At 40.2% G+C, this 18,573-nt stretch overlaps 1 protein-coding gene across 1 annotated transcript in view; it reads right to left on the reverse strand.

Annotated features, from left to right (window-relative positions):
- Positions 1-5,305: 5,305 nt before the first annotated feature.
- Positions 5,306-18,573, reverse strand: part of CRCP (CGRP receptor component) — a 137,187-nt gene continuing 123,919 nt past the window's right edge. Inside the window, exon 7 of the transcript XR_011494172.1 lies at positions 5,306-7,781. The gene's annotated coding sequence lies outside the window, so the exon portion shown is untranslated. The remainder of the gene's footprint in view (positions 7,782-18,573) is intronic.

The raw sequence follows: 18,573 nt of genomic DNA on the forward strand, positions 1-18,573 counted from the left end.
GACAGGAAGATTTTCTCCCTGCCTGTTCTGTGGCAGGATGTCTTCCTGAGCAAGACAGCTTCAGGTGGCCGAGGGCCACACTGTAGAAAGCAGCCAGAAGCAAGGAGCTGCTTGATCTGAAGCAAAGCTTAGGGTCATTTGGGAACAAGCTTTTCTGGCTTTCTAAATCTACCTCCATCCCATATAGTATATGTACTAATCAGAAAAAAGCCTCCAAAATACACTCTTTAGTGAAAAGAACAAAGTTAAAAACAGTGTATCTAATCTGACCTTTTGTATTTTTTTAAGTACACAAACACACACACACTCTTGTGATTTTCAGAGACACTCTCCAGAAGGATGCACTGTGTAATTTAATAAGCCTCATATTGAGTGCAAATCCAGATCTCAATATCTGGATCTATTTTCCCTCCTCAGCATTACCTCTTCCAGGTGATCAGCTCAGACTCAGATAACCTCACCTGAGGGCGTAAATAGCTTCACTCCCTGACCAACAGGCAATTCTAAGACTGGGAGCTTTTGTCTTCCAAACAGCCTAGGCAGCCAAGGCAAGCCCAAGGAAAGAGAAGAAATGGACAAGTGCTCACTGACCCCTCAGTAAGAGCCCAGAAGCCCCTACCCTCTAGGCCAGGCTTTGCACAGCTTCTGCCTCAGGGATTTATCTCCTAGGAAGAAGGCTTGGCCAAAGATAAATGAGGACTCTCTATGGTAATCTCATCTCCCGGAAGGAAAGTCTCTGTGCAACACACCTGGGAATGTTCAGGCTTTGAGAAGCACTAAAGAGGCAGCACAGCCCTCCAGCACTTTTATTTTGGGGGGTCGTTGGCTTTGCTTTGGTTTTTGGAAGGATGGAAGTGTAGTAGATCTCCCTTCATGGCATTTCGTTTCCAGGATCTGGCATGGAGAGAGGATGGTGGCAGAGGTGGGAGGTGGAAGGGACAAGGAGACCCTCAGAATTGGAAAATTGGGGAAGAGAATAGTACCAGGTCCTACTTTTTTTATTCTCTGTCCCAGCGCAAGTGAGCTGAAATGCAGATCAGAAGCAAAGGGTTTGGACACTGAAAATGAAAAGGACAGGCTGCCTTTGCAATGCAAGTGAAGGAGCAGAGATCTTTCAGAGAGCACAGACACGGCTGTGGGAGGAAGTGGAGAAGTGGGGACAAAGGGAGTTCTCAAGGTTAAGGGCAGAAATAGTGTTGACAGAAGATGGTTTGTCTGCCCGACCCTCCGTCCTGTCCCCAGCACAGGGCCTGACACTGAATGAATGATGGATGGGTGAATGAATGGATAGATGATTAGCAAAAGCTGCAGCTATCAATGAAGGCCACCAGGGCAAAACAGAGAGGGCCACAGGGAAGAGAATAGGAGGGCTCTCAGGGTCATACGTGGACGGGCAGGGAGATTGCAGGTAAGGGCTCTGGAGCCAAAGATCCTTGATGGAAAATTGAGGGTTAAACTTTCACAAGACTTAAAGTGACCACAAAGCCCTGACTGACTCGACCCGGGACAAGATGAAACACTTACCTGCAAAGAACATCAAAAAGCCGATGAGCTGCAGGAGACACCTCACAATTCTCTTGAAGCTTGTGGGATAGAGGGATTCGAGACAAAAAGAAAATGGTGATACAGTTTAAAGAAGAGGGAAAAAATGAGCATGGCTCCTCACTTTCCCCACCCCTAGATTCAGAAAAACTGGCCAGGTCAGGCCCCTGAGCCACATCATCATTTTAAAACGAGAATCCAGCCCAGCCTATGAGCAGACATTTTCCAAATGGCTACAGAATTCCTGCACCTTCCAAAAATACCTCTTCATGCAACTCCTGCCAGGGAGGGAGGGCCGCTTGCCCGGGCTGGAACCAACCAGCTGAGCTTCCTGAGCCCAGGAGCTGCTACCCATGTACTCTGCAGACCCCAGATACAGGAAATGCCCACTATTCTTTAGGTAAACTCAGCCAGACAGCTACTGGTGTTGAGCCTAAGACTAGGAGCAAAGCATCGGCTCATTCTACTTAAAACAAGAGATTATGTGACTTCCAGGAGTATTTTCCAAACCTAGCTATGCATATAAACCACCTGTGCAGCTTTGCAAAATAGACACTGGGCCTCTCATCAGTTTCAGGAAGCAGAAGCTCTGGGAGAAAGGTGCCTCTGGGGGACTGCGATGGGAGTAGTGACTGTAGGGGGCACAAGAGGGACTTCAGAGAGGCTAGTTGGTGCTATTCTGTTTCCCAACCTGGGAATTACCCAGCTCATTCACTTGGAAAATTCATCAAACTGTACACACATTTTTGCTTTTCTGTATGTTTGTTTCTCTTCGTTTATTAAAAAGCTCCCAGGTAAATTCTGCCCCTCTACCAAGTTTGGGAACCACTGAGTCAGAGGTCCAGAATGAGAGGCTTAGGTTACACTAAAGATAGATGCTGGGTGGTTTGAATATGGGCTGGAGTGGCTACAGGGGTCTGCCTCCCTTCTCGGGCAAGTCACTGACCCTCAGGGGACAGAAGCTACAGGGAAGGGAGGGCCTGAATGGGAGACTCTCCGGGGAGCAGCCAGCCCTTCTCTGCCCACAGATGCTGACCCGTGAAACAGCTGCAGACCAGGGACAGCTGCCAAGCCTAATGATTTATCCTGCACCCCACCTCTTGCAGAGGGCTTGCCGAGGCCCTTTGCGACCTGGTTTAAGCGGGCCATTTTCTTCTGTGGCTTTGGTTTTCCCTCCCTGTTAAAGATGCTGCAGAGGCTACCACCCTCTTGCCACCCTCTCAGGTGCCTTTCCCAGGGCGAGCAGCTTCTTTGAAGATTATGCTCCTCCCAGCAGGATCTGGGGGACCCCAGAACATGAGAGTTACCAATGTCCTGCACCAGGCACTGTTCCAGGCACTGAGGACACAGCAGTGGACAAGGCAGTCCCTGCTGCCCTTATGAGGCTTATATTATAAAGTAGAGCCTGGCATTCAGTTACATACAAAGGAAATCAGAAAATGCCACCCCAAAATATGACACTGTGGCATAAGGATTATTTTGATTGAAGGCAATTAAGAAACAGAAAACACAGGAGTTCTTTGTCTTCCTCCTTTCTGCCTGAAACAGGGCATTAAAGTCTCTTTGGTAAAGGGAATTTCCATTTGTGAAGGTGTCCCCCCCCAAAACCCTTTACCAGGAAGAGGAGAAAAACTAACATCACCACTTAATCTGCATAACAAACCTTACTAAATAACCTTTATCTTCCCTTAGTTTCCCATATATATTCAATTTACCACACTTTACTGGCCCCAGAAGCCCAAAACCTCCCCCTCCCTTCCCCCTATTAAGTTAGGAGTATAAGTCTTTAACCATTTAAAGAGCCTGTTACTTCCTTCATTGGCTCCTGTGTGCCTGAGCAAAAAACCTTTTCTCCTGTTAATGTGTCAATTTAATTCTCAGGCCTCAGCCACGGAACATAAGAAGAGAAGAAGACAGTGTTGCCTTTCCTCCATGTACGTAACAAAAGCACTCGAGGCAGTGAAGACTTGCTCACCGCTCAGTGTGCCCAGACCTGCACTTCTGTTCCTTTGCGCATGCACATCCTTCCACCTGCGTTGAACTGCTCAACCCAGGTCTGCCACTGAAAATTCAGCCAACCTCACATTACACTCAAATGACAACTCCACTTGAAAGGGTCTTATCTCTGTGACTCCTGTGATTTGTGCCCCAATTTACACCTTTCTTAAGGCACCTCTCGGATTCCACTTTGTCTTCTTGTTCTGTGTGTATTTGTCTGGTTCTCCTCCCTCACCCATCAGATAGGAAACTGCTTAGATGGGGCATGGTATTTTACTCCGTGCATGTTCCCTGCAGCACCCAGCACTGTTCCGGCCTTTAGAGGCCTTGGAATGTTTGTTGAGATGGATTATCTTGAATGGTAGGACAGCATTTCCCTCAAGAATCATCAGTTCACTTTGTTCTACATCTCTGTAACCCAGACAAAAAGCCCTATTGGGTTTGTTTTTTTTTTTAACTTTACTTTGAAAACATTTAAACATAGAAAAATTTGGTGAGAATAGTGCAACTAACTCCAATATATGTACCTTTCACTGAGTGTCCAACTGTTGATTCACCAATTGTTAACATTTGCTGCCTTTGCTTAATCTTCTCTCTCTTTCTCTCTATATATACATAAAATTATCATTATTATTATTGTTATTAAACCATTTGAGAATAAATTACAGACATTATGTCTCGTGTCCCTTTACCCCTAAATACTTGATATCTCCTAAAAACAAGGACATTCTCTTATACAATGATCCAATGAAGGAAATTTAACACTGATATACTATTATCTAATATGCAGTCCATATTCAAATGTTCCCAATTGTCTCAATTATGTCCTTTACAACTATTTTTTCCTTCTCATCTATATATTGCATTTATTTGTCGTGTCATGTCACTTTAGTCTCTTTTAATCTGTAATAGTTCCTCAAGCTTTCTCTTTCATTCATTTATAAAATAGCCTTCAAGTTGAGTTTGTCTTGCTGTCTCAGGTTATGCGTTTGGGGGACAAGAATGCCCCAGAAGTTAAGTTGTGCCTTTCTCAGTACATCACGGTAAGAGACACACAAGGTCAGTTTGTCCCATTATTGGGGATGTTAATTTTGATCATCTGGTTAAGGTGGTATCCTCCAGGTTTCTCCACTGTGAAGTTACCGTATTTTCCCTTTGTAATTTAAAAGTAATCTGTTGAAATTCCTTAATATTTCAGAGACTGTGGAAATATCCTTTTCCCTATCTGATGATGATTCCTGCCTGACCCTGATGTGCTTGCCAGTCATTCAAGGAAAGTGGAGCTGGCCAGGGCCCAGGGGCTGCAATACTGGCGATCACAGAGCCGGCGTGGGCAGAGAAGGAAAAGCAGCTGGGACAGGAAACTCTGCAGAGAGCAAGGAAGGCAGTCTGAACGCCACGCTGGGAGCTGAGCTGCGGCTCACTGAGGTGTGGGTGGCAGGCACCCCCATGCCGCTTCAGTGCCACCAGCCACTTCAGGGCTGCCCCAGGAGGGCCGGGCCTTCACCAGGATCATACTCTGGAGAGGGACCAGTTTGTAGGAAGCAAGAGGACCATCCTTTCCCTCCTTATTCCCTGGACCCCTGATGATTCCCGGGGGCGGGGGAGTGCCCCAGAGGCATTATTTCCAGAGGCCCAACAAATCGGAAGGGTTACAGCCCTGCAGGCCTGGCCTGGCGCTCCTAGCCAGGCTCCCCGACAGACCCCCTGCCTGATTTTTCCCTCCTTACAAATATTTGCTGTGCTGTTGGACAAAACCCTGGGCCACCAGTTATCAACCTTCAAAAACAGAAACCAGTTTAAGGGGCAAAGCGTTTATTTGGGACCAAAGAATTGCAATTCAGGGAGCACAGATTCAGGTAGAAACCCAAATAGCATCCCGATTACAGGGTGAAAGCAAGGGATTTTTATGAGAAAAGGAAGGGGATAATTACATGAGTTGAAAGAGGAAAGAAAACAATGTTTCTATTAGTGTTAATAAGCTAAGCTACTTGGTTATACATTGATTGGCTATTGATTCTGTCTTCAGAAAGTCCACAGTCATCAGTCTTTGTGATCAGGATGTTCGTTTTGCTGCTGACTTCAAACAATTACTTGTAAAATAATTGCCATTTTGGCCCAATCCAAAGGTTTGGCCTAGTCCAAGATTTAAGGAACAAGACAAGCAAGGCAGTTCCCCTGGAATGGCTGCTCTGGCTCTATTTTAAAATGGTTCCACTTATGTCACTTTTTACATCTCTTCTTCTTCTTTTTTTTTTTTTTTTTTTTGCTGAGAAAGATTCACCCTGAGCTAACATCCACTGCCAATCCTCCTCTTTTTTTCTCTTGAAGAAGATTAGCCCTGAGCTAAAATCTGTGCCAATCCTCCATTTTTTTTTATGTGGGATGCCTCCACGGCGTGGCTGTTGAGTGGAGTATGTCTGCACCTGGGATCTGAACCTGCGAACCAGGGCCACCAAAGCAGAGCATGAGGAACTTTAACCACCCGGACACTGGGCCAGGCCCTCATTTCTTTCTCTGCTGATCAAGATCTTTCTCCAAAAGTTTTGTTGATTAACCATTTGAAAGCATTGTTGACTGGAAATATTGGAAAGCATCATTGGTCCCTCACCACCAGGAAGGCTTATTCCTGGTTTCTCATGTACCATGTTGGAGGGAAAGTGGTTTCCTTTAGAGCCTTCCAGGAAACATTTGAGCAAAGACAGCACCAGAGCAGAGAAAGGCTTGTCATCAAGTCTTATGAAAGAAACAAAAGTTAGTAAAGTTCCTTTAATTAGTATTAGAATTCAATTCAAAACATTGGGATACCATTATTTGCATAGAGTTTTTATAGCATTGTGAAAAGCAATAGAAGCAGAGTCTTATAATAATAATTCCTAGAATCAAGCAAGACACTAATTCTGAATTGTAGATTAGTTCTAAACCATTAGTTCTAATACCTGAGGGTACCAACTAAATAAGTCAAAAACTTCTGAGTCTTCTGTTTCTTGAAATAATCAGCCTAAAATAATCATTGTGCTAAAGAGACACATTTGGGGTGGCACAATTTCTTGCTTCTCTAAGAAGTTTCAGATTCTAGAAGTTGAGTTGGCAGACTGTTCCATCTCATTGAACCAGTCTCTTAGTCCTGACAATAGATCAGTTCAGTTAAACTCATTTTAGAAAGTAGTGATACAGGTGGGCTCCCAAAGTCAGGTCTGTATATTGTAAGCAAGCAATCAGGTATTTAATAAGAAATAAAACAAAAACAAAGGTTAATGGTTGGAGCAAATTATAAACCAATTTCTGAGCCCAGGGGGCAGCTAGTCAAGATTTCTAGATGTCAGGGTTGAAGCATCTTTCATAGTTTGAAATATCTCTGATGATGTCATCAGTGTTCAGGTAAACTTTCTGAGTGGCTCATATAATGACAGACATGAAGATTGTTTAACATGGGATCGTGTGGTGATTTCTCTGAAGTTTATACCAAGTCTTCTAGCTTCACATTGCAAGGCTTCAGGAAGAAGGGCAGTTTTAATTCTCAATGATCCCCAGTCAAAAAGATGAAAGAAAATTAGAAACTTTAGTTTGGAGATTTGTAGCCTGATGTTTGAGGAAACTAGAAGAATTCAGAATCCAGTTTGGTTTACAGGCAGAAAATAAAAACTTAAAAAACAATAAACAGCATTAGAATTTAATATCCACAAAGCTGTGTTACTGAAACATAATGTTTCTTTCTAAAATCACCCTAATTTTAACCAAAGATAACCAAATTAAGATTAATTTGTTTGCAAAATATCTAGTTTCAATAAACTTGGCTTAATTACTTACATAAATACAGCAGGAATAGAGATTGACCATATAGGCTCTTTTAAATTTGCTTTGCTGGAACTTTTAATAAGGAATCTCCAGATTTAACTGTTAATAGCCTCTCAAGGCTAAGAAGCCAAGCCAAATACTTACCATCGGATTCCACCTGCAATACACATAGATTTGAGTGAATTCCTCTCTTTTTGAGGTTCCCAACATATCTTGAGGTCTCGGCACCCACTAGGAAGTGACCTTCTTCACTCACCTGGGCAGGCTGTTAGGAATCCTATAAGTAAGGTACCAGGCTGTTTTCCAAAGGGCTTTGTTGGCTTCATAGGGTCAACTTTAGTTCCTTAAAGCTGTTTGGTCATATCTTAGTTTATGCATGTCTCTCTCAAATATGACATTTCCATCAAAGCCTTGGTAATACAACCAGTATTTCCAATTGTGTGCTGTCATAAGTAAAACAGATTCTTATTGAACTTATGTAAATGATTATATTGCCATAAAAGTAATAATACTGAGAGTTTCTGAATTCTGGAGGGATCAGGTAGGGAGGAAAAGTAAATGCTTATTCTTTGTTCACAAAGGTATATCTTGCCAGATTGTTGATAGCTTAAGAGAAGATTTAAAGAATCTGGAAAAACATTAAAGAACCCGCAATATTTTAAGCACAAAGTGATAAAAATTATAATCATCCTCATCAGTTCATTCACTCTCATATTATTAATGTAACTAATCTCATTATTAACCTTGTTCTTCTTGAATCCAGTTTTTCAATTAGCTCTCTCAACCTTTCTTGATAATTGAGGGTGATAAGGACAGTGATGATTCCAAGAAGTTTTTAAAGTTTTCATTAAGGCTTGTAAGATTTGCCCAGTGAATTGTGTGCCTCAATCACTGGAGGTTGTGGAAAGCATACCCCAAGTGGGAAACATACAGTTTGTTTGCCATTGTGAGGGCATCAGCCTTATGGCCAGGGAGAGCTTCAACCCATCCAGAAAACATAGGTACAATAATAAGTACATATTGATAACTCATACTAAGAGTAGCAGTTGAATGAAATCCAGCTGCAGGTGGTCAAGGGATCCAGAAGGAGGAGGTCTGAAGGCTCTGGGGACAAAAATACCTTTCCCTGTGGTGGCTAAAGGAATGCAAAAACCAAAACATGGGATTTTCAAGGGAGCCTGGAAGAACCAAGTGGCTGTCTTGAGTTTTCCATAGTTCCAGCTGTTTATCTCATTTACAATCAGTGTTTACCCATCTTAATTTCTCTGAGTCAGGAGCAGACTTTTGCCATGTTATGAGGACATCAGGACGGCAAAAGTCTGACAACGAATGGCTATTCTTAAATCTTTGTGTTTTTTTTATATTCTCTTCTCAGGAGCAGACCTGATAGTCCAAGAAAACTTTGGGGTTGGCCCCAGGGCCAAGTGGTTGAGTTCGCACACTCCACTGCAGGCGGCGCAGTGTTTTGTTGGTTTGAATCCTGGGCGCGGACATGGCACTGCTCATCAAAACCACACTGAGGCAGCGTCCCACATGCCACAACTAGAAGGACCCACAACAAAGAATATACAACTATGTACCAGGGGGCTGTGGGGAGAAAAAGGAAAAAAATAAAATATTCAAATTAAAAACAAACAAACAAACAAAAAACACTTTGTCTTTTTAACAGATGAAAGGAAATTAAGATTTAGTTTTACATAAGTACAATTATTGATATTAAAGCCTAGTTCCACAACCCTTAAAATAACAATCCAATTTTTAACCAACTTGATCACACAAGGTAAAATTCCCTCTTCCCAGCTTTCTATATACATTTAGTTTGACCTTATTTTTTTCTTCACATTCTGAAACAAAATTACACTTATTTCCCTTAAGAAAAATGCATCTTCATATTAGAATTTTTTAACCTTTAGAAACGTTAATTTCTAGTGAAAAATAAGTAAATAATTATGAAATGCCTTTTATATTTAACATATTTATAAATAGTAATAAATTTAAAATAAGTATAAAATAAATTTATAAATAGTAATAAATATTTATAACTATAATAAATATATTTATTAACATGTATACTTACATATTTAATGTTTACTAATATTTATGTTAATATAAAATATTGTACAAATATATTTATTTTACATTCTATATTCTGTAAATTGTCAGATTTATAAATACTTTTTAGAAACATGTGCTTTCTCATAGAAAATTTTTCAGTGTTGAATAGAACATGTTTACTAATAGATCCAAATATCTTTAGTTCCTCTGTAATAGGAAGGCAAAAGTACCATAAAGCTATGTTTAATAATTAACGTTTCATTATTTTATCTTATTCAGACATGATCTAGACATTCAATGAATTTTCATCACTTAATTTAACTTAGCAAAATTCTAAAGTTTCAAGTTACCAAAGAGATTTGGAAAACTATTTTTTAAGTACATATACCATATAATGCTAAAGAGTTCACCTAAAAACTTTTTATCTTACTTATGTCTATCTAAATCACTTGCTCTCAATAATTATGTTTAGATTACCCATGAAAATTTCATGGGACATTAGACAAAATCAGCCATCATTTTAAGTTATTTTTTTTTCTGACAAACATTACAACAGAGATAACATGAATTTAACTAGTAAACCCCAGGTGGAATAAATGTTGTTTATCTGCGTTATATTCAAGATTTTTTATTTTTCCTTTTTTCTCCCAAAGCCCCCCAGTACATAGTTGTGTATTTTTAGTTGTGGGTCCTTCTAGTTGTGGCATGTGGGATGCTGCCTCAGCATGGCTTGACGAGTGGTGCCATGTCCACACCCAGGATTCAAGCTGGCAAAACCCTGGGCTGCCAAAGCAGAGTGCGTGAACTTAACCACTCGGCCACAGGACCGGCCCCCTCTGTTATATTCAATGTTGGTAACTTTAAAGACATGTCTTTTTTAAGTCAACAAACTTATGGTAGCTTTTATGTACCAAAGATTAATCCTAGATCATGTGAACTTGAAAACATTTGGATTAGTCTTCATATTTCTGAGAATCTAGAATACCCAGTCCTTACAAGTGCTTGACCTAGAACCAGCTATACAGAGCTCTTTTACAAATCAGTTTTAGCAGTACCATCTGGAGGTAGAAAAATACCATACATTTACAACACATACACAGACAGATACATAGATAGATAGATAGACAGACACATACATAGAGATCCCACAACTATTGTTTTAAAATTACTACTATGAATAAGGTATAGTTATACAAAACTCACTAGTTATAAAAGAACAGTTGGATCCAAGTTTTGTTTGGGGAAGGGAATAGGTTAAGTTTATCCATTCATGTGGCTAAGCTCTTTTACTAATATTTGTGGGGAATACTTTCCAAGATTTATATTTGCCCTTGACAAATAATCTTATGGAGATTGTGGCAAGGGAGATTTTATAGCAGTTTGTATTTTAAAAAGGCCTTGTCTCCCTTTCTTTTCCTTCAGTTTTAGGAATCTAGGATGATCTAGATAAAAGTTCCCAAGAGGAGGCCTTTGAGACATAAAAGTTTTACCAGATCTCCTCTTGCCAATCTTTTTTTCTTCTTCTTCTTCCCAAAGCCCCCAAATACATAGTTGTATATTCTAGTTGCAGGTCCTTCTAGTTGTGCTATGTGGGACGCTGCCTCAGCATGGCCAGATGAGTGGTGCCATGTCCACACCGAGGAACCGAACCTGTGAAACCCTGGGCTACTGCAGTGGAGTGCACGAACTTAACCACTCAGCCATGGGGTCAGCCCCAACTTCATTAATTTTTAGTTTTAGTTTCCTCTTTCCCCTTACCAGAAAATCCCTCAGAGCCTCCTCAACTCTAGGAGGGGCATATATAAGGACTCTCCTTTGAAGGTAGATATGGGGATGTCTGTAAGGTCATTAACTTAGCAGATTTTTGCTTATGGTTGTAGTCTTTTCTTTTATGTGCCTCTTATCTCTTTAATGTTCCATTAGCTTTTTGCAATGAAACTTTCAGTGAAGCTATTTTGGAGTTTTGAAGACTTTGCTTTTAAGTGCTCTTCCCTTTTTTTTTTTTTAAAGATTGGCCCTGAGCTAACATCTGTTGCCAGTCTTTTTTTTCTTCCTCTCCCCAAAGACCTCCAGTACATAGCTGTATATTCTAGTTGTAGATCCTTCTGGTTCTACCATGTGGGACGCCACCCCAGCATGGCTTGATGAGCAGTGCTAGGTCCACCTCCAGGATGTGAACCTGTGAAACTCTAGGCTACCGAAGTGGAGTGTGTGAACTTAACCACTTAATTATATCCGCAAAGACCCTTTATCCAAATGAGGTCATATTCACAGGTTCTGGGGGTTAGTTCATATCTGTTGGGGGGCCACCATTCAACCCACTACAGAAGGTATCCATGTGCTCTTTTCCTTTCTGCACAAATCTTCATTTTCTACACATTTCTATGATTGAATTCTATATTGATGGTTAGAAGTCATTAAAGTACTCCCTGATGGCTGTTTTGGGCCTGCCCAAATATTATTGTCCTCCCCTACCACAAGAAATGCACACACACACACATAACACATCTACACACAGAGATTAACACACTGTACACAGGCACTTGTACAGAAATGTGCATGTGTGGGGGACTGGAATTGGCCACCCCAAGATACGTCTTTTTTTTTTTTTTGAGGAAGATTAGCCCTGAGATAACATCTGCTGCCAATCCTCCTCTTTTTGCTGAGGAAGGCTGGCCCTGAGCTAACATCCATGGCCATCCTCCTCTACTTTATATGTTGGACGCCTACCACAACATGGCTTGCCAAGCGCCCGGGATCCAAACCAGTGAACTTCAGGCTGCCGAAGTGGAACGTGCGCATTTAACCACTGCGCCACCACCATCGAGGTAGCCCCTGTCTCTTTGTCTTGAGGATTATTTTGGGCTGGTTACTTTTAAAAACTGCAGACAGGAGGGGCTGGCCCTGTGGCCGAGTGGTTAAGTTCACGCGATCTGCTGCAGGCGGCCCAGTGTTTCGTCAGTTCGAATCCTGGGCGCGGACATGGCACTTCTCATCAGACCACGCTGAGGCAGTGTCCCACATGCCACAACTAGAAGAACCCACAACGAAGAATACACAACTATGTATCGGGGGGCTTTGGGGAGAAAAAGGAAAAAATAAAATCTTTAAAAAAATAAATAAATAAATAAATTTTAAAAAACTGCAGGCAGGAAAAAAACTCTAAACAGTAGAATTTATGTACCCTTTGTTAAGTGACATTTACATTTGTAAGGGAAACCTCCATCTGCAAAGGTGTCTCCCTCTCTGTACCAGGAAGAAGGTGGGGTGACTTTATCTCTAGAAATACTTATCAATGTGGAAGGCAAGGACTTAAATCTGCATAATAACCTTACCCTTGTTTACTGTGCTTTTCTGGTAACCTCCTGTAACTGACTCCCCCCACCCCCACATCCTCCTTTGTCTTTAGCTGAGGATGATATTTAAGGTGGTGACTTCAGCCATTTTGGTGAGTTGCTCAGTTTGCCTGCGCCTCTCCCATGGATACATGTTATAGAGCTTTGTTTAATTTTCTCCTGTTATTCTGTCTCATGTGAATTTAATTTGTTTTCCGGGCAGAAGGACCCAGAGTAGGTAAAGGAAATGTCTTGCCGATTTCATTCATTCCACACATATTTAACGAGTGCCCACCCTGTAGTAGGCCCTGTGGAGGCACTGAAAAAACCCCAATAAACAAGGCAGCAAGCCCATGCCTTGTTTACATTCTGGTATAATATTTACATGCTCACAATGAGCATAATACAGATGCAGAATATGCAAGGCTTTTATATTCCCAGTGCTCCCAGAAGGGCTGAATTCAGCAATTCTAGGCAATAGGCATCAAGGAATGTGAAGGCCCCTAAGGCAAATATAGAAAGTCACTATCAAAGTAGTTTTACAAACCACAAACCATTGATTAAGAGAAACATTTGTGAGCAGTGATGAACCCTATTTTTGAAAGAACAAATCTCTGTATTGTTGTTGAGGGGCTTAGAGTTCTGAGTATGAGATAGAGGAGTCTGAACAAAGGGGACAAACTGGGCCTTATACAGACAGAGAGGGCCATAACTGCATACACATGCTGGATTTGAGGTGGGACCCAAGGACAAGGAGTGGTGGGCCACATGGAGGGGAGAGAGACTGATGACAGGAGACACATATCAGAAGCCAGTGATCAGAATTTGGCAATGATGTGTGCAGGATAAGGTGAGACTAATAAATATAACATCATGGGATTATCTACCAAAACTGGCACTCAGACTAGTGTGATGGGCATGTGATGTGGCAACTTAGCTGGGCTGAATGACAGACCCCAGAATTCCTTTTCTGGTATGATTCCAGTCAGGGTGGGCTACAAGTGATATTCTCTCATGGGAGTCAGAAGATGGAAGGAAGGCAGCAGGCATTTTGTAGCACACGCATAGCTCTCTCTGTTATTCACATAATTGTTCTCTCTTCCCTCTGGATCTTCCCTGCTGAGTGCTTGTGAATAAGCTTGCACGTGTGCCCGTGGGGCTTCAACCTACTTGTGACCTTCCCTTCCTAACTGCCTGCCTCCTTGTGGACTTTGGGCTGCTTAGCCAGAACCCAGAATTGCATAAGCCAATCCCTTATAAGTAAACCATCTAAAAATACTAGTATTAGGATTAGCAGTTTATTTATAATTAGTACTTATTTATTTATAATTAGCATTTTATGTATAATTAACTAGTATTTTATAAAGTGTTAGAAGTTCAAATATTTTTTTAAAAATCCAAGTATATATTTGTTTATTTTTTGTTCAATTGCTCTGGCTAGGATTTCCAATACTATGTTAAACAAGAGTGGTGAAAGTGGGCATCCTTGTCTGGTTCCTGTTCCCAAAGGGATAGCTTTGTTTTCCACTATTGAGTATGATGTTAGCTGTGGGTTTGTCATATATGGTCTTTATAATATTGAGGTACTTTCCTTCTATACCCATTTTATTCAGGGTTTTTATCATAAATGGATGCTGTATCTCGTCAAATGATTTCTCTGCATCTACTGAGGTGATTATGTGATTTTTATTCTTCATTTTGTTAATGTGGTGTATCACATTGATTGATTTGCAGATGTTGAACCATCCCTGCATCCCTGGAATAAATCCCACTTGATCATGATGTATGATCCTTTTAATGCATTGTTGCACTTGATTGACTAATATTTTGTTGAGGATTTTTTCATCTATGTTTATCAGTGATATTGGTCTGTAATTTTCTTTTTTGTGTTGTCCTTGTCTGGTTTTGGTGTCAGGGTAATGATGACCTCATAAAATGAGTTAGGAAGCATCCCTTCCTCTTCAGTTTTTTGGAAGAACTTGAGAAAGATGGTTATTAAATCATCTTTGAAAGTTTGGTAGAATTCACTGGGGAAGCCATCTGGTCCTGGGCTTTTGTTTTTTGGGTGTTTTTTTATTGCTGTTTTGATTTCCTTACTAGTAATTGATCTATTCAGATTCTCTATTTCTTCTTGATTCAGTTTTGGAAAGTTGTATGATTCTAAGATTTTATCCATTTCTTCTAGATTATCCACTCTGTTAGCATATAGCTTTTCATAGTATTCTCTTACAATCCTTTGTATTTCTGTAGTGTCTGTTGTAATTTCTCCCCTTCATTTCTGATTTATTTGTTTGAACCTCCTCTCTTTTTTCCTTTGTGAGTCTAGCTAGTCTAGTCAATTTTTTTTATGTTTTCAAAGAACCAGCTCTTAGTTTCATTGATCTTTTTTATTGTTTTTTAAGTCTCTATTTCATTTATTTCCACTCTGATTTTTATTATTTCCTTCCTTCTACTAATTTTAGACTTCATTTGTTCTTCTTTTTCTAGTTCCTTTAGGTGTATAGTTAAATTGTTTATTTGAGATTTTTCTTGTTTGTTGAGGTAGGACTCTATTACTATAAACTTCCCTCTTAGTACCGCTTTTGCTATATCCCATAAATTTTGGTATGTTGTATTTTCATTTTCATTTGTCTCTGGGTACTTCATGATTTCTGTTTTGATTTCTTCACTGGCCCAATAGTTGTTCAGTAGCATTTTGTTTAATCTCTGCATATTTGTGGCTTTTCCAGTTTTCTTTTTGTAGTTGATCTCTGGTGTCATGCCAGTGTGGTCAGAAAAGATGCTTGGTAGTATTTCAATCTTCTTAAATTCATTGAGACTTGTTTTGTGGCCTAATATGTGATCTATCCTGGAGAATGTTCTATGTGCATTCAAAAAGAATGTGTACTCTGCAGTTTTTGGATGAAATGTTCTGTATGTATCTACTAAATCCATCTGGTCTAAGGTATCCTTTAAGGCCAATGTTTCCTTATTATCCTTCTGTCTGGATGATCTATCCATTGGTGTAAGTGGAGTGTTAAGGTCTCCTACTATTATTGTGTTACTGTCAATTTCTCCTTTTATGTCTGTTAATATTTGCTTTATGTGTTTAAGTGCTCCTATGTCAGGTACATAGATATTTGCAAGTGTTATGTCCCTTGTTGGCTTCTTCCCTCTGTCATTATATAATGCCCTTCTTTATCTCTTGTTACAGTTTTTTTAAGTGTATCTTGTCTGATATAAGTATTTCTACCCCAGTTTTCTTTTCTTTGTCATTTGCATGGAGTATCTTTTTCCATCCCTTCACTTTCAGTTTGTGAGTGTTTTTCCATCTGAAGTGTGTCTCTCGTATGCAGAATATATACGGGTCTTGTTTTTTTTTAATCCAATCAGCCACCCTATGTCTTTTGATTGGAGCACTTAGTCTATTTACATTTAAAGTGACTATTGATATATACTCACTTATTGCCATTTATTGCTTTTTTTCTGGATGTTTTTGTAGTTCTTCTTTGTTCCTTTCTTCTTCTCTTGCTCTGTTCCCTTGTGATTTGATGGCTTTCTTTAGTGTTATGTTTGGGTTCCTTTCTATTTATTTGTTTATTTTAAAGATTGGCACCTGAGCTAACAACTGTTGCCAATCTACTATTTTTTCTTTCCGCTTTTTTCTCCCTAAATCCCCCCACTACATAGTTGTATATTTTAGTTGTGGGTCCTTGTAGTTGTGGCACATGGGATGCTGCCTCAGCATGGCCTGATGAGCGATGCCATGTCCGTGACCAGGATCCGAACCAGTGAAGCCCTGGGCCGCTGAAGCAGAGCGCATGAACTTATCCACTCGGCCATGGAGCCAGCCCCTATGTTTTATGCATTTATTATAAGTCTTTGGTTTGTGATTACCAAAAGATTCATATGTAATGTCAACATTGACTTTAGTCAAGCCATTTTAAAATGGAGTCACAGCTGCCTTTCCAGAGAAACTGCCTTGTTGTCTTGAACCTTGGACTGGGCCAAACCGTTGGACTGGGCCAAAACAGCAATTGTTTTACAACCAATTCTTTGAGAAGTCAGCAGGAGATTGAACATCCTTATCAGAAAGACTGGGGATTGTGGACTTTCTGAAAATAGAATCAGTAGTTAATCAATGTTTAGCCAAAACTAGCTCTGCCTCCAACTCCAATTAAAATTCTTTGTAATACAACATCCCTTCTTTGCCTTTAAAAGCCTCCAAATTTTACTCCCTAGTGAGACACTCTTTGGGTTTCCACTTGAATCTGTGCTCCCCAAGTTTCAATTCTTTGATCTCAAATAAACACTTTGTCTCTTAAACTGGATTCTATTTTTTATAGGTTGACAAAAATATATAATCATATTATAAAACACCAAATAAAATACCAACACTAATTATATAATTCTACTGTAAGTTATTAGCAAATTAATTCAATAAATTATTATTTTAAAATAATCAACTTGGTACAATAGATGAAATATAAGTTTAATCATGAAACACAAATAATGAAATAACATTGGTTTTTTAAAAGCAATTTTAAAATATAAAGAGCATCTGGAGATATGAGATAATTTTTGCACAAATATTCCCAGCTTCTGTAAAAAGCTCTGACCCTTCACTGGTTGGGGTAAGGTGAGGAAATAACTTCAAATATTTTTCCATAAATCCTTCATCATATTAAAACATAGCTGTACAGGGATGCTGGAACACCAGGATGCTGAAAATCATTGCTGCAGTCACCAATGTGATGTTGTGATATTATAAGAAATATATATTTGGTCTTTGTCCCAGCTTCCTAGCACAGAGCTCCTAAAACCCTTGTCATTTCCTAAATGATAAGGGTGAGAGGAGCAACGTTTGTCGTTGGTAATAAGCCCCTTTCAGCCACAACTGAGTTATGTTGATGAGCCCCTAGACAGCTTCAGATTGGGAGCTGGTTGTCAGAGGAACCAACCATGTGATCAGAAATTTGGAAATTTTAGCCCCATCTCCCATCCTCTGGGGAGAGAAGAGGGGCTGGATCAAGTTAATCACCAATGGCCAAGGATTTAATCAATCATATCTGTGTAATAGAATCTCCATAAAAACCCTAAACCAAGGGTTTTGGAGAGCTTCTGGATGGGTGAATACATTCACATGCCAGAAGGGTGATATGTCCCAAACCCCATTGGGACAGAGGCTTGGGACCCTTCTAGATCTCACACTATGCATCTCTTCATCTGACTGTTCATTTTGTATACTTTATAATATCCTTCATAAATAAAGTGTTTTCCTGAGCTCTGCGAGCCATTCTAACAAATTATCAAAGCTGAGCACAGGGTTGTGGGAAGCCCTGATCTATAGCCAGTGGATCAGAAGTACAAGAGGCCCAGATTTACAAGTGGTGAGTCAAATGGGGGATAGTCTTGTGGGACTGAGCCCTTAATCTGTGGAGTCTGCACTAGCTCCAGGTAGTTAGTTTAAGAATTGAATTAAATTGTAGGACACCCCACTGGTATCTGCAGAGAACTGGAGAACTTCTTGATGTGGTAAACCCACACATTTTGGTGTCAGAAGTGTGTGAGTAGATAAATAATTTTCCTTTAGGTAGGGTGACACATAATATGTTCTCAGTAAATCTTTCTTGGCAATTATCCTATCTGTTCTAAACAGACCTAAAACTGATGAGTGATTCACTGCTCTGGCAGTGAACTGAGAGCTGTTGTATGGCCAAATGGGCATTTATTGAGTGAAAACTGTGTGTAGCATTCTGCTTGTTTTTCTTTTTTTCTAATTTTTTTAAATCACATTTGAGTGACTATGAAGGGGGTCATTTCATAGACCAGAGCTTCTGGTACAGGCCTGTATCTTGGGTATTCT

This window comes from Equus asinus, chromosome 14, assembly GCF_041296235.1.
Source record: "Equus asinus isolate D_3611 breed Donkey chromosome 14, EquAss-T2T_v2, whole genome shotgun sequence".
In the NCBI taxonomy this organism is placed as follows: domain Eukaryota; kingdom Metazoa; phylum Chordata; class Mammalia; order Perissodactyla; family Equidae; genus Equus; species Equus asinus.